At 34.3% G+C, this 17,025-nt stretch overlaps 1 protein-coding gene across 1 annotated transcript in view; it reads left to right on the plus strand.

The window, feature by feature from the left end:
- LOC149792275 (potassium voltage-gated channel subfamily KQT member 1-like) overlaps window positions 1-17,025 on the plus strand; it is a 282,881-nt gene that overhangs the window by 34,084 nt on the left and 231,772 nt on the right. The window contains exon 2 of the mRNA XM_089970825.1: window positions 554-632. The gene's annotated coding sequence lies outside the window, so the exon portion shown is untranslated. The remainder of the gene's footprint in view (window positions 1-553; window positions 633-17,025) is intronic.

Here is a 17,025-nt window from a genome sequence, read left to right on the forward strand (position 1 = left end):
TTAATGATGCATATCACTGAGAACAGCTATTGAACGAGATAAGTCGATAATACTATGAACGTTAATCAGCAGTGGATTTTAATTAATTATAAGGTGAACGATGAATTAACCAATTCGGTTTAAATTATTCACATGAACATTGACGCTTTGAAAATTTTGTAAAATATATTTGCTTGGGTGCTGTCTTATTGCTTATTTAAAATAGGTATCAACTAATCACTTAATTTAAAGCACACAGTGAAACGACAAACAGATAACCATGTATTAAAAACATGTTATGCTCGCTTTCATCATTTCTGGAGAGTCTTTCCAAATAAAGTCACTATTTATACAGTATATGAACACTTATAGTTGCCCAATTTAGTATATGGTTGCGTGACACTTTCCTAACATGTTCAGTTATTTACGATAAACAAAGTAATGCAATTGCTTTATCAATTCGTTTTCATTTGTTTGAACGCCACGCTAGGCATTGCTATTTCTGTAAGAAAGATAGTTATTTAACTCATCCTTCATGCAGGTGCCATAAATTGATCTTATTAATCTATTTCAGTGTTTCCTTGAGCTGTCAGATGTGATTTCCATCATCCAATCGATTCACTGAAAATCATACACTAAACTCTTCATTTCAGGTAAGACTTAATGCATTCGCCGGTTCCTTTTGTACAAAAAAATCAAACTGTTTTCAGTATATTTTGATAGCGAAGGCATACCACTTATCTGCATGTGGTAAGACGAAGTTGTAGTCTCATGGTCCATTTTCCTTCTCTATTATTCAGTGTTAATTATTTATTTTAGGAATTTTAAAATTGACAACTACGGGGTTCATGCTGTTATCTGATAAATATTTATTGAGATGGTATTAGTATAAGAAACTTGATGTATGCTAATGGTCCAGATTTCTCTCTGTGGCTATATATACGACACGTAATAAATAAAATAATATATGGACGTAGAGACAAGATTTATTGCGCTTATTAATCTGAAATATTGGATTCTACTTAGTCCGTCTATTGTGGTGACAGGCTAAGTTTGCAATTGAAGTAGTTTTTCCCCCGTTGTCAATATTTTGCGTCTGATTTGAATCAGATTCTCTTTATTGTAACTTGAAGTTTGCAATATGATACATTTTCCTCGAATAACTGCAACCAATGAAGTATTAAATCAAATATCCCAACGTTTGTAAATAATCTGCCTCACGTGGGCGTAATGTGAAAAAGAATTTTACGTGGAGTAGAATGTAATGGTAATCACCTCATGTTCCGATGATTAGGTAATTACCTGATGTTCGGAACGATGCTTAATGGTAATTACTGGACGTTCCGACCGATCTGGTTAGGTTCCTGTTTGTATTGCTATCCTATCAACCCACATTATCTTTATGTTTACAAAGCAAAATGATGGCCAACATGTTTTTGCTTTGTTTTATGTTCGACTAAGTTGTGAGTTGTGTTAATGTTTTATGAGATGTTTGCAGAGTTAGATTTCATGGTAGATCTCTCAGGTTGCAACGCACCCTTTTACGGCTGTTTACTGTCACTCTCACAGTTAATAATGCACTGTTTGCGAATTAATTGTACCTGTGGTTTATAGCATACTGCAGATAAATCTAAGCCAGCGGATTAAAAATCTGTCCGGCCTAAGTTACTGTTTTAAATTTTGTGTCAACCAATCAGACGATGCTAAGAATATGAATGCTTGGTGCTGAGTGCTCGAACGCAAAACTCATTTTACGGTGGTGTTATTTTCAGGCCCCATGAAATAGTTAGGTCCTTCCTAGAGACTTTTTTCCCACTGTGTGAACTGTCTGGAGTTATCTATACTTTACTATTGAAACTAACATATATATTAGTACCCTTTAGTACTTCAAAAGAATATATATATATATATATATATATATATATATATATATATATATATATATATATATATATATATATATATATATATATATATATATTATTTTGCAGTAACGTAGAGAGGGGGGGGGCGGGGTATTATAAATCTCTATAATTAATTATATGTACCTTGATTTCTTTCATAGGAATCCGGAATGACTGTAGATACATGAAAATTAATTACTAGGTAGTCATGCGAGTGTGTCTGCTACACACGAGTGCATATAACACCGACTGAGTAACATCTTTGTTTGGTGATGTGTGCTTAGTCGTGAGGGAATACGGGTTCATTTGTTTGCAGGCAAGGGAATGGGTTCCGTTTACCCGCGGACCTTAGTTCGAATGTCCCTAGAGTACAAATAAATGTTCTATAACCTGTATGATAGTATCATTTGTATTAAAATGTCAATTCTGCCTGCATTTATCAAACATTTTTCTCTAGGAATCCAGGGATGGCACTTTGCGTTCTGTGTGGTGTATATATCTAATTCTCTCTCTCTCTCTCTCTCTCTCTCTCTCTCTCTCTATATATATATATATATATATATATATATATATATATATATATATATATATATATATATATATATATATATTAAGTATTAAAGGGAACGTTTCAATTGCAGATGTTGAAACATACATTCATAATCTTTGACTTTCAATTTGGAATGCATTTCCTCCACCCTAAAGAATCAATACTCCTCATAATCTGTACACCTTACATGTGCCGGGTATACGTTATAGGTCACCAAAAATTGCTTGTATTAAGCAGAATTGTGTGGTGGTCTATTACCTCTAGAATAATTTAACCTGTCAATTGAAGCTAGTTGACATATATCTCGAGCTCTATATCACCATTGTGATCTCCCACACTCCCCACCCCTACCATCATTTTTAATTTTTTTAAAAAACAAAAAACTTCTGAGCTGCATTGGTCAGTCGTCCGAGGTATATATCATATCAGAATGACTTCGTAACTGAGAATCGTCTATATAGTTCTTAACTGTTGTCTAATGTTTTAGCTTTTATTTGTTAATATGTGTGTTGTACACATTCTCGAGCACATTTTTATTGTTGTTGTTTTTTGAGTTTCAAATCAGTGTATTGTTCGGTTTTAAATTTTGAAAATCGTGTCATTTGTTTTTTGAAAAATGCATATTCATTGATTGAATAGTAGTCTTACTGGTATAATGTTAGTAGCGTTGATCTTCTAATGGGACAAATTAAGATGTTAGATTATCCCGTTTTGCCGGCTGCAGACACGTAAATAGTATTACTCGTATTTAATCGCTTATAAGACTAATCCCAATGCAAACTGCACAGACCCAGATCTGCCGTAGAATAATGAGCAGGAAAATCTGGGTCTGTACAGTTTTTAAGGAGTACTCAGTAGAACAAACATCAAAGACCTTGTTATGCAGGCGCATCATGCTACGACATAATATGGGTGTTTGTTGTTTGCAGTTTGACTCGTCTTATAAGCGAACATAGACAGTTCTCGTACGTGCATGGCATTCACATTTATTTTAATCAAATGGTGTTGAAAGAGCAAGTACTAGTTATCAATTATCGTGAACCGTCGTTATTCGCTTATAAGACGATTCAAACTGAAAACATCAAAGATCCTTATCCGCTGTGGCGTAAAACGTCTGCAGATTAGGCATGTCTTTCTTGTTCAATGGATTACTCCAAACAAACAGCACAAAACTAAACATGACTGCGAATGATGCGACAGCAGATCTGGGCCTGTGCAGTTTGCAGTTGGACTCGTCTTATACGCGAACAAGACTGTATTCCATGTTTCAGTAGCAAGCTAATGAAAGCCGTATAGCCTGGACAAATTTACACCAAGTCATGTGTTATGTGCTCCCATAAATAATGTGAATCATAGTGAACTATCAATAAAAAAATTACGAAGAAAGTTTATCGAACATCTCGTATGCAATATTTGTTATACTTCTTATTTTGTTTTGTTTGCTTTACAATTGTAACATTTCACAGAAGCTCTAAATTACATACCACCCGCAACTGTGATCCAATACCAGTCTTCTCTCCTTGAGGATGCCTTTCTCTAATTATGATTTGCATATCTCTCTGTCTGAGAACGATCTTGCACAAATCTACTTTAATGTCTTTTCTAATGAAAGATGTGAATTTCCTGATCTGCTTGACAGAGAGATCTGTATTAATGCTCAGTCGTCTCCTGATGATTTGTGTAGGACATGCCCTAAGGAGTTTAATACAATCCCTGAAATACTACTTATCTTCGAAGTTACATTGAACTGAAAAATATCCTTCTGAAAATGAACAAATCTTGAACTTATATGCAACCATTCGTGCGTGAAATTCACGATGATCTTAAAAATGTCAAACACATAAAGTCTCGTCAGCGTTTTTAGCTAATATTGGTGATTTTTTAATAGTATTACAGTGTAGAGCATAATTATGGTAAAGGTCTGTACAACTATTAAATGTTGATGCAAGAATTAATCAGTTCCCTTAATTTCCATCTTTCCCACAACACTGAATTTGAACATATAAGAGCTAAGTTCACCCATGCTATTATACCTGGTGCATTTTCGGCATTATTACCGTACAGTAAGCAATAAGATACTGACAATAATCACACACTTTCTAACAGCAATCCTTACGACACATATTACATTTTATCTATAATATCATTTGTTTGCGTTTTGGTTGCGTGACAAAGCGTGAACAGTCACGTGCTTTGATTTACATAAATTTGGATACTTCAATGCTCCGTCTTTCTTGCTTACGAATATTTGCATTCTAACCATAACATTCAAAAGTTTTGGAAAATGACAGTCCACATTTTATACAGGATTGTAGCGATAACTAAAATGCTATATATGTGTATTTAAAGTCGCTCAATAGTAAGTTCCTATTAACATAGGCAGATTCCACTGTCCAATATCAGTCTGTTAATGAACTGACTTGCAAGTTCAAGAAATTTACGCTGAATGCTAAATTTTATTCGATTACACACCGGTCATTCAGAATAAAACTAGAAACTAAAACAAATTTTTAAAAGCTGACCAGTCTGCTTTCGTCCAGGAATAAGCTGACTCAACACAATTAATCGCATGACTTGCGTATTATTTTGCAAGAAAAGTAAGTATTATTAACAATTACCCTAAAAAAATATAGAATAATTCCCAACAATAGCGGACTTTTTGTTATGAACTTACGTTACAGTTTGACTCTCGAGAATAGGCAAGAAGCCAAGGCAAATGCGTGGGTCGCGTCAACACTAAATGGCTTTAAGTTAACCGGAGTTATTTAAGAAAATAAATATACAAACTATATTCGTGTTTTCTTTCTGAGGCGGCGGAAAGAACAAGTTTGATATACGGTAGGGATACGTCGAGGCATTCTGGCTGAAAAATATAAATAAGTTAAATCAAACGAGTTCTTTCTCACGACTCGGAACAAAACCCAAATACAGTTTTGTATTTATTACATACCCCGTCTTTTGCGCATTCTAAATATTTTAGCGTTACTAAATGAATGAATTTCACAACTATTTGTCATTTATAAAATCCATTCACTGCTAATATATATGCACAGATGTCAAAGAGGAAAAATTAGTTCAATTCCGCGTGTGTGATAAAGAAATACGGCTTGAACAGCTCGATGGAACGCCAGATCAAGTATGTGAGATTAAATGGATACATAGTACAAACTATTAAACTAAACTGTTTAAGGTTTATTTTGGACATTTTAGCACCTGTTTCTAGGAGTGTTTATAAAATTCATGGATACATCTGAATTTATACTGTCCTAAAAATAGAAACCTTGTCCATTGTCGATATGCTGGAATGGCAAAATCATCAATTCCTAGATCCCAACGACTGTTTGCGCAACACCTAACTTTGCAGATGTTGAAAATATCAAACTTTGTTCCTAAATTTGAGTTAAACAATTGAAACAGGTCATGATTCAAAATGAACATATGAAAGTTTATAGCCCTATATTTCAGTGAAATAATACTGCACCAAGCTTTTTTAATTATCGATAACTTGTATATAATTGTTTGTGATCTCTCTAATAAATTAAAACCATGGAGAAGTAGAGGAAACAGAAAAGAAAAGTCAATGCTTTTTGTTATTCGATTGCCATTCAGTGTAGTACCAAAATGGATTACTCATGGAAATGTTTTGCATGCTGCTGCTAGAGTACCAGTGAATTAATCTTTTATTTCTTTCTCAGGATTACCAAAAATATAATGATCATGACTTTTTAATTGCTTGCTGTGTTAAGGTGACAATTCAGTTACTGGTAGATTATTTTCGTTTCCTGGACCAGTAACCAAAGTGTCACTACCATTTTCTCCCCCACCTAATGTAAAAATACACTCAAGACTAAATTTGTTCCCAAACTACGAACTTACTGAAAGCGAATTTTAAGAGGATTTCAAGCCTTCCTGCATTACGTGAAATGAAATCTTGACAACCAGACGACCTTTTCCCTCTACTGCTGGATATACTAGCTGCTATAATATTAGAAACGGAAATAATTTTTCTCCGAATATTGTTAGACATATGAATGTGAAACGCCAGTCTTACAGTCGTGTATTCGTGCTTCTGATATTCAACAGAAGCCAAATTAGTCATTGTTCAGTGCGATTCAAAGTACCACACAAGTATCTCATGAACGTTTCTATTCATGATGCAAGACTTACAAGTAACAGTAGACACCTATATTATAACAGTGTTCCATCTGAGTAGTTGTGGTATAGACTTTAAAATTGCACTTCTATAGAGTAACGTTTGTAATTTTATTTGTCAAATGACTTACGAAATTGCTCAAAATCTGAATAACCTTTGATGAGCAATTGCTGATGAGATCCTGATGCTTGGACAATCACAGTTTATTGAAGATGTAATTTTGTTTGCTCAGTATATTGAAAATATTCATCAATTAAACGCGCTCAGTCATTTATATTTATTCGTAGAAATATTGTATTTTCATATCGATTTCAGTTTTGTTGTACTGTACGTGAGCGTTCATATTCTTCAAACATTTGGATTTTATGCATTATTCAATATTTCTCACTCTCTGTCTCTGAAGTGTTCTGTTTCACATACATTCTTCCTTAATGATGTCGTTCCATGTGCATGATGAATGTTTTTATTGCATTAAACTAAATTCGTTTTTATAGTGAAAGCTGTGCATTCATAATCAGTTTCGATCAAATTAGCAGGCTTAGTTTAAATAACCACATCCTATTTCTTCACCTTTTTGGCAAAAACAAATATGTTTGAACATAACTCCATACCAATTAGTCAACAGCAAGAACTGCTTTACGACGATATACGTCCAAGACGACATACGTTTTCGAATTTAACAGAGACAAATCTTTTGAAATACAAAGCAAAAATAGAGTAAATGGCAGATGAGAAATGTTTTGACGGCATGAAAATGTCAAGTGCAGCAATTATTCAGACTAGATAATGTTTCTGCAAAAGAAACAGATTACTGTAATTTCCTCTCCTGAAAAACAGACTAGAACTGAGACGTCCCTAGCGTGTTTTTTGTTACCATGCGCACCGCTAGTAATATGCCCATTTCATGCTATCTAGCAGGGAAAACGTCTTATTTGTAAAAATCCATCCATCTTTCTGGAAAGATATATTACAAACTTAAGATAAAGTGGCTGAGCAATGATTAGATGAAAATATATTCATCCTTGACACGGAAAACAAAGAACCATGATAATAATTTATTCCACCCAACTGTAATGCTGCTGATAAAGATGCATTGCTTCAAAAGTCATGAGCTGACCCGAATCTTCGTTAATAGCTAGACATAAATATAGAATCATGATACCAGATATCGAAAATACGTTCGATACAATATAGATTACTTTCTTCTGTTTCTGTCTAGATCAAGTAGAAACGCGCTAAAGATGCCATGTTGGGTTGTCATCTACCTTTGTTTTCAGGCAAACTAAAACTTTAAAAGGCTTATGCCAGTAGCTTCCATTTTAGCAATTAGGGATATATTGTTAAGACTTTATGATCTTGAACAAAGTTACAGAAAAGAGAGAAAAGCAGCAATTTTCTGTTATTAAATTCAACAAATAAGTTATGTCCCTAGAACATTATTAAGAACTTGCGGTATTGTGAATTAAGTCCCGCATAGTCCAAAAAGTTTTATCAAGTTCAGAAGTATAGAGTATTCCCAATGAATTCCAATTTTGAATATGTTGATATACTAATAGCCTGGAATAGTGTTTATACGCTAACAGTATTGATTTATTACAATTATACAGTTCAAAGCGTCCTTGACCGAATTCACTATAATCCCAAAATAGTGATCAAGTCTTTAATTGTTAATGGGCACTTTGTAATTCCAATGAACAATTTAAATTAATAAATCCTCTTAAATATTGACAGAAACACAATTAAAATTGATTCCTCTAAAGATTAGTGTTTAAAAAGAATGCAGAATTTGTGGTTACTTTTTCCTCATTCAATAAAGATCTAACCAGGATGACGGTCAACGGTTAGTTTTTAAACATTCTAAGTTGACAAAAATACCAAGCCTATTACCAAAACTTTAGTAAAACAAACAGTAATGGCATATAGCATGTACACCAGGAATTTCCTAGGGGAAAACCAATAACTTGAACTGGAATAAAAGTAAATATGTTTAGCTATAATAATAATAATAATAATAATAATAATAATAATAATAATAACGATAATAATAATATAATCACAGACAAAATTAGCTACATAATATATTATTTACAACAACAAAATAAAATCATTAGTCAGTTAGGCCTTAACCCCTACCATCATTTATGGATAAAAATAGATCAAATACATAATACCATTTAAATATAATGAAGAATATAATGCTTTCTTTCTCAATCAAATGATACGACGTGGATTACGACTACTTACGGTTCTTTATTTGTGGCATTGTCAGTCAGGTACTTTGAGACATGTACACTCCGCTGTAAGTAATGAAAAGGTATTGAAAACATATACATAATTTTAAAATGGAAATGCTATTTTACAATTGTGTTTAAAAGGATACTATTGGCAATAAATAGTTAATCATGAACAAAAACAAGAGATATAGTTAGATGATTTATGCAAGGAGCTAAATGGACTACTCTTTGGTTTATTTACAAAAGTGTTTAACTGGTGCTAAAAGGAGAAAATAAATTTCCTACAATAGTCTCGTGTTTGACGATGTTAGGATACAATGCGTTCACACTGTTTAACAAAAACTCAATTCAAAGCCTAGATAATATCTTAAACTCTATTTTTGTACACAATTTAGTGCAAGGTTTGTAAGGGTTGTATTGTACTTCAAATTTAGTCGGGGCGGAACTTCAATAACGTTAATGGACATTGATTGGTATTAGTATGCAACGTATCACATGTACATACACATTAAACACAATAAATCATTTAATCGTTATTTCACATAAGATATTTCTTAACTGAGTAATCATATTTGTCTTTTGAAGAAAGCAAAAACTCTTGGTTGATTTCCATTGTATTTCCTCTTCTGAGATTGTAAAATGACTTCTCGCTGCGGGCTAGAGTCCTCAAAAATGGGATTAGAGTAAATAACTATTAAGCACAATACTTTGCAGTCATATGTGTTGAGTAGTTTAATAAAAACATACACTTTGCAGCCATATGTACCGAGTCATTAAGTAAAAATACAAACTTTCTTAGGGTGGAAATATTGATAAATCTGACACGATTTCGTAGTTGCACTTTTCTGCCATATCTATCAAAATCGATGAACTGTATTCATTCTTTCATAAAGTAGAACGTTTTATTCGTTACTGATTGGAATATTTAAGATTCTCCGTCAATTTCGTCATCAGTCAGGAACCAAATTTCGTTCCTGCCTGTAACACTAAGTAGTGTCTGATCACAAAATGAATGAATACATGAATACAACCAGATACGTGTGCTAGTAAAGCTCTAAGTTGACGGTTTAGCGATACATTGTCGCTGAATAAACAACGTGATGAATTTCAAGTCAGCAATATATAATTTCATAGCATTGCTTTAATATCTTTCATGTTCTGGACTGCGTTTAGCTATTAACAAAAGATACAAATCGAACGATTCTACATCAAAAAGCACAACACGCTTTTATTGTAATGAGAATCCTTCCATGTGCTTTCGTTATTGAAGACTTGGGTTTGCGTCGTGAAACATGTTTAACAGACCAGGGTCTTTTAATAGTACCAATGTTTATGCAGAAAAATGTTTGTTACCAAGGGACGAATCTTCCATTCAGGAAGCTGTAATGATCGATATATTGCAGCTTGTTGTTTAAAGCTGTGAAATTGACTAGTAACTCGTGTATGGCAAGTATCTGTCCTTGTAAACTATGAACTCAATCACAATTCGAATCTGACTTTTTTTTAACAATAACAGTTTTAATTTTGGATGGGCTCATAACTTAATTTCTCGCCTTCTATTGATGCAAAATATGCCTCCATTGTATCGTTGTAAAGCTAAGTTCGCCATTTCTTTAAGTCGTCCTAAGTGTTTAAATCAAAAGATGGAGATTCTTTTGAGAAGTGACTGGGAATAAAGCGATGTCATAATAAATGGGTAAGACTATCTAGTACAGGAGAGATCTCATTACTTAAATGTGAAATATTCAACGTACCTTTTCATAGCTCGAGAAGATGAAAAAAACATACCTCTGACTGGTACAGAATTACACAATGACATATACAGAGGATGACAAATGGGAAATGGTTTCATACTGAATATATGACAAGAGTTGAATACTTCTCAGTTATTGCGAGCCTACTCACTTTCGATTATCTTTATCATATTGTTGTTTTTTTCTGAGCGAAAAGTGTATACATAAAGATGCGAACAATGATTCAGATGATTGGCATCATTACATTTCTGGCTCAGACCTTGACCTTTTAATGTGTATGCATAAAAAAGAGTCACATACGTTTAAAAGTAACCATTTGTTGTTGTTGCTTTGATGTTTGCAAATTCAAAGAGCAGCGGTCCTTCAAATGAATAGAACGTTGACCCGAAAATATTTTTTTTTAAACAACACAAGATGTCTAATGGAAATTGTTATGGTTTATTTTATAATGCTATCAGTCATGCAGCTGGAGTTGTTTAGGCAACTCATATATAACTTAATTTCGATGTGTTTGTTTACAGTGTTTCCATCGAAATTGTGACCTTTCCACATCGGACATTCACTACAGATACAACATTAGAAAACATAGAAGATGCAGCATTACATGTGTTAAATATATGTCCGAAGAGATGATCAGTCGATGTAATCTTCTCTCTGCAAAAAAATAAATAAATAAAATAATATGGAGAGAGTACAAATACTACAGTGGTCTAAATTGTCTATGTCGACTTGAGTAAGACATTCAATAAGGTCAGCTAGGCGGGCCCCGTCGAGATAGTCTGTAAGATTCGCTGTCATTCAGAACTCTTCAGCTTTATCCTTTCATTTGATAACATGTGCAACACGATGAAGTTTATGATTCCACGTACGACAGTTTCGAGATAAAGTGTGAAATGAAACAGGGCTGAGTCTGGTACAAATACCCTAGGCATTATCTTCCCAGTACAATTACTCTAGACATCATCTTCCCAGTACAAACACTCTAGGCATCATCTTCCCAGAACAAACACTCTAGACCTCATCCTCCCGGTAAAACACTCTTGACATCATCTTCCCAGTAAAAATATTCTAGATATCATCTTCCCAGTACAATTACTCTAGACACCAAATTCCCAGAACAAACACTCTAGACATCATCTTCCCAGTACAAACACTCTAGACCCCATCCACCCGGTAAAACCACTCTTGACATCATCTTCCCAGTACAAACATACTAGATATCATCTTCCTAGTACAATTACTCTAGACATCATCTTCCCAGTACCAACACTCTAGGCATCATCTTCCCAGAACAAACACTCTAGACATCATCTTCCAAGTACAAACACTCTAGACATCATCCTCCCGGTAAAAACACTCTAGACATCATCTTCCCAGTACAAACACTCTGGGGATCATCTTCCCAGTACAAAACTCTAGACATCATCTTCCCAGTACAAACACTCTAAACATAATCGTCCCAGTACAAACAGTCTAGACATCATCGTCACAGTACAAACACTCTAGGCATCATCTTCCAAGTACAAATACTGTATGCAGCATCTTTCCAGTACAAACACTCTAGACATCATCTTCTCAGTACAGACAGTCTAGGCATCATCTTTCCAGTACAAACACTCTAGAAATCATCTTCCCAGTACAGACACTCTAGGCATCATCTTCCCAATACAAATACTCTATCCATCATCTTCCCAGTACAAACACTCTAGGCATCATCTTCCCAGTACAAATACTCTAGACATCAGCTTCCCAGTACAAACACTCTAGGCATCATCTTCACAGTACAACTACTCTATCCATGATCTTTCCAATATAAACACTCTAGATATCATCTTCCCAGTATAAACACTCTAGGCATCATATTCTCAGTACAAATACTATAGACATCATCTTCCCAGTATATATATACTCTGAGAATCATCTTCCCAGTACAAAACGCTCTACGCATCATCTTCCCAGTACAAATTCTCTATGCATCATATTCCCAGTACTATTTAATTACACCTTCGACACGTAAATAAAAGAATTCTGCCTGTACTAAACGCGCTACAAAACGTGGAACAAAATGACTAGCTAAAGGTCAAAATCAAAATACGGCGTGTAATGATAAGATATATGCTGTTCGCAGACAATACATCAAATGACTGACGACCTGAAACTTGAGAAAGTAAATCAACACCAGTAATCTAAAGGCGGCCACCACCGTCGGCATACTCATTAACGTGCCTGGGATAGTAAACCTTTACAATCAAGATCAAGATGCGGATCTATCAGGACCGTGTCTTCAGTATCCTATTGAACGGCAGTGAAACCTATACTACTTACAAATGACATGAGACGAAACTCACACGCTTAAATCTCTGATGTGTGTGTAACATCCTTAGTATTGCTTGGTATGACATGATAACCATCACTGAAGTCTTTGCCCAGGTTGATCTGGCCAGTATCAGTGGACTCCTTAACTAGAGACCGCTCACGGACTCGGGTACGTGCACAGAATGAATCCGAACAGACATACTTTAAAGCTAAGTTGCTAGTACCAGGAACCAAAAGTAACTTGGGATTTTATTTTCGGCTCTTGCTTATGTATATGATGAAGTTTAAACTAAGCCACTTTTCCCCTATAACATATAGCACCTTGATTTTTAAAATAATGCAGCTGATTTTATTTTGAAAAGAAAAATTAGAGCGTCACGTTTGTTGTATCAGTGATTGATGTTAGAAAGATATAATAGCTTTCAAAAGTCTTAAGCATGTTCTTCATAAACTGATTTGAATAGAATAGAGAGTTTGGCTTTTAATTGACGGCCATTAACTCATATGAGTTTGTACACGCGGTGGCCAGTTGGAAAAAGCCAGACTTGCAACCAGGGGACTGAAGGGTCACATCTTGCCAAATGAGGCCACGATGGCCACCGGGGGGGGGGGGTGTCTATGGGAAGGCCTTTTGCTACATCTTCCAAAACACGATATCGCCTGTCGTGTATTGATGGGTTTTCAATCACAAAACAAAGACACACACAATCTATGGTAAGATTAAAATAGTACAATATCACAACATGGGATCTAAATACTAAAATCTAAGAACATATACTAATATATCCACTAATTTAAAATGTTCGATTTCTACCCATTACAAACAAATGTTTGGCAGGCTGCGTTTGCAATTGTAATTATTTTGATTTTGGTACTCAGTTCATGCCATTACGATATCTTTGGATCCAACTACTGCAATTGTTTAAGTCTGTTATCTAATACCCCTACCAGGGTCAATTCTTGAAAACCATTAGGACTGAAATGTTCCCTCCATTTGAAAAATTGGGTGGGTATTTTCTGAATATGTTAGGGATTTAATTAAAAATTATAACGCGTTTTTTTGCCAATCCGTTAAAATAAAATGCGTATTTTTGTGTTTATTTAGTTGATATTTCGGCCCGCTGTTTTGAAGTCACCGCGTATCTGGCAAACGCGCATGCTAGAACAGACCAAGCTTACGATTTTCAATCATATGGCTTTTGTGGGCGCGATTTATCTTGGTGGTTTACAACGATTACAATGACAATTATCGGACTACTTTGTAATCGTAGCCTTTACATGGTTCTCTGCATCCCACGGGAGGATTGTTGCATTGCTATCCTATCAACAAGCATTAGCCTTAGGTAAACAGAGCGAAATCACGGTCAACACATTTTACTCTTTGTTTACGACTGACTGCTTGAATACATGTTTTATGGCTTCTATCGGATATAGAGTTCGTGGCAGATAGATTACGACTCATGCTTTTACCGCTGTTTAAATTCAATATCACAATTATTAATGCTGTCATGGCAACTGTTATTTATTTATGTTGTATAAAACACTGAACTTAATATCGGTCAATGGTATAATCAGTTATTCGACTGGGTTTCAACCTGACATTTTATGTCAAACACTCAAAGATTACTTAAGAATTGCATGACAACTATTTTGACTGAATGAAAAAAAATTCCATGTTACAACTCAGAGATGGGTGCTCACCAAGATAATTTATTCCTTGCATCATTATATTATTGATATTAGTCTCTCTGTAGTTGATTTAGACCTTGTTGAAGAGGAATTCGACATTAGTCCTAGTGTTTCTCATCTGGGCCTTACTTGAGATAATATAGATATTAGTCTCTCTGTAGTTGATTCAGGTCTTTTTGAAGAGGAAGTTGACGTTAGTCCTAGTGTTTTTCGTCTGGGCCTTACTTGAGATAATATAGATATTAGTCTCTCTGTACTCGATTCAGGCCTTTTTGACGAGGAATTTGAATTTAACACCTCCTGTTGTATTAAGCAACTAATTAAATGCTAATAACATATTTGTTCGAATTGCTGTGTAAGGGAAACTAGTATCGTAATGAACCATTGTAACACGATTGTTGTTACAATAGTGGTCGCTAAACTGTTATGACACCAGTTGTGTACATCTGAAGCGTTGCATTCCATAGCAAATGTTGTATTCATGATCAATGATTTTCAATGGGAATGCATTTCATTCACCTGAAAATCCTCTCTCTGTTTTGATTCCGTACGTTAGTAAAAGTACTCAAGAAGTGTGAAGATATGGATTTTATACCACGAGCCAATCTAGGATAAGCAATGCCGATATTGTTGTTGTACATGAATACAAGTACTTAGGTGTTAAGTTTCATAATAATGGAAAGTTCTCCAACGTCTTCAATAATCTAGTAGCAATAACTACTAAAAGTATGATCTTACTTAGATTTGCCAATTGATTGTCAGCTGAAACTGTACGATCAAACTATTGCACCGATTTTAATATATGCTTGTGAAATTCTGGGATCTGTCAAACCTGATATAGTGGAGAAAACTCATCTTTTGTTCCTTAGAAGTATATTGAGTGTCAAAAGCTGTACCCCTCTATATATGGTATACGGCAAACATTGGTCGTTTCCTCTTCAGTATCAGCATTAAAAGTCCCATGATAAGCGATTGGGCTAAATTGGTTAGTTGTTATTAAGGAATATAATCTTATCGTATATATTCTTTCTTATACAAACACTTTGGTGATAATTCGTATGACAATAAATAGTTACTTGAAGGACAATCTATATTAGATTATGTTGGGTTAAGTTACTAATGGAGAAATCAAAAGTTTGTATCAGTTAAATGTTTAACAAACTTGGTAGAACAACGACAAAAGATCAATACTTATAAGCTTGGGAAACTAACATCAGTACGTCATATAAAGGTAAGTCTAAATTATAGGTTATTTTTAAAATATTGATTGAGAAAAAAAATTCATTTCTCATTACCAAAAATATATCTAAAGCCATGACGCTGGCCATATCGCGGACTTACGTCGGTTACAATCAAATATACACACGCGAGCAAAGTATTTCAGTGGGAAAAGGTTTCCAATTCCTAGCACTACATTACAATTAAATAAATTCCATTAACTTATCTCTATCAGAGAGAAATAAAACTATGTTTGTATCATAGATCATATTAATTTATTATTTAGTATATGAGTCCTTTATTGTATTCTATGACATGATTATCTAAGGAAAAGTCTATACAGTTCACACATGTAAATGAGCAACACTTTTTAATTTAATATTAAATTGTGCGTAAGTAGTTCTCAACTGAGTGTACCAGTGCAGAAGTGACGATTCATTGGAGCAAGATAACAGATGGGTATAATGTATATATAGTGTCCTTAGAAAATTAAAGAGCGCCTGAATCAACACAAATGTTATTTGTATACTGTAAAGATAAAGTTGAGTCAGTGACAAAGATCAACGTTATATTATAAAGCAATGGTGCATTCATTAAATATAGTAAACAAAATAACTATGTATCACACAACAGTTTTCTTTTATTGGCTGAATATATGCTTTTTGATCTCTTCTTTTGGAGATTAATATTAAATATAGTTTAGGAATACAACGAAGAAGAAATAAACAGGAGGGAAAATGATTTCAGCACTAACCAGCAGACTTAGTTTTATCGTTGAAATGTAATAAAAGGGAACGTAGTTGTGGTTGCTGTTCTTTTGGGGTTTGACGCTATTTTTCAGCCCATGATAGCCATACCTGGCGGCAGGTAAACCGAGAAAATCCCAAGAAGAACCACCAACTCATGAAGAAACTTGCAAGTTTTGCTCACAAACCCACTTTATGAGATACTGAGATTGGAAACCAATTAAAATGACTGCTATAGATTTTTATTTTTCATTATGGTATGATCAATCATGTGCCTAGCGATGTCTCTCGTCAATCACGTGCATTGCTGTGTATGTCGTGAAAATTTTGTCATAGTATATACAAATATGTAAAACCGAATTGACTAATTTTGACTATGTTGAGCATGACATTATTTGTAATAAGTAAGATAGTATTCACTTAAAACGGGGTTTATATGTGAGCGGAAAATGATTTCCAGTATGTAAATTTATGACATGCAT

The sequence above is a fragment of the Sinohyriopsis cumingii genome, chromosome 9 (genome assembly GCF_028554795.1).
Source record: "Sinohyriopsis cumingii isolate HCF-2022 chromosome 9, ASM2855479v2, whole genome shotgun sequence".
In the NCBI taxonomy this organism is placed as follows: Eukaryota; Metazoa; Mollusca; class Bivalvia; order Unionida; family Unionidae; genus Sinohyriopsis; species Sinohyriopsis cumingii.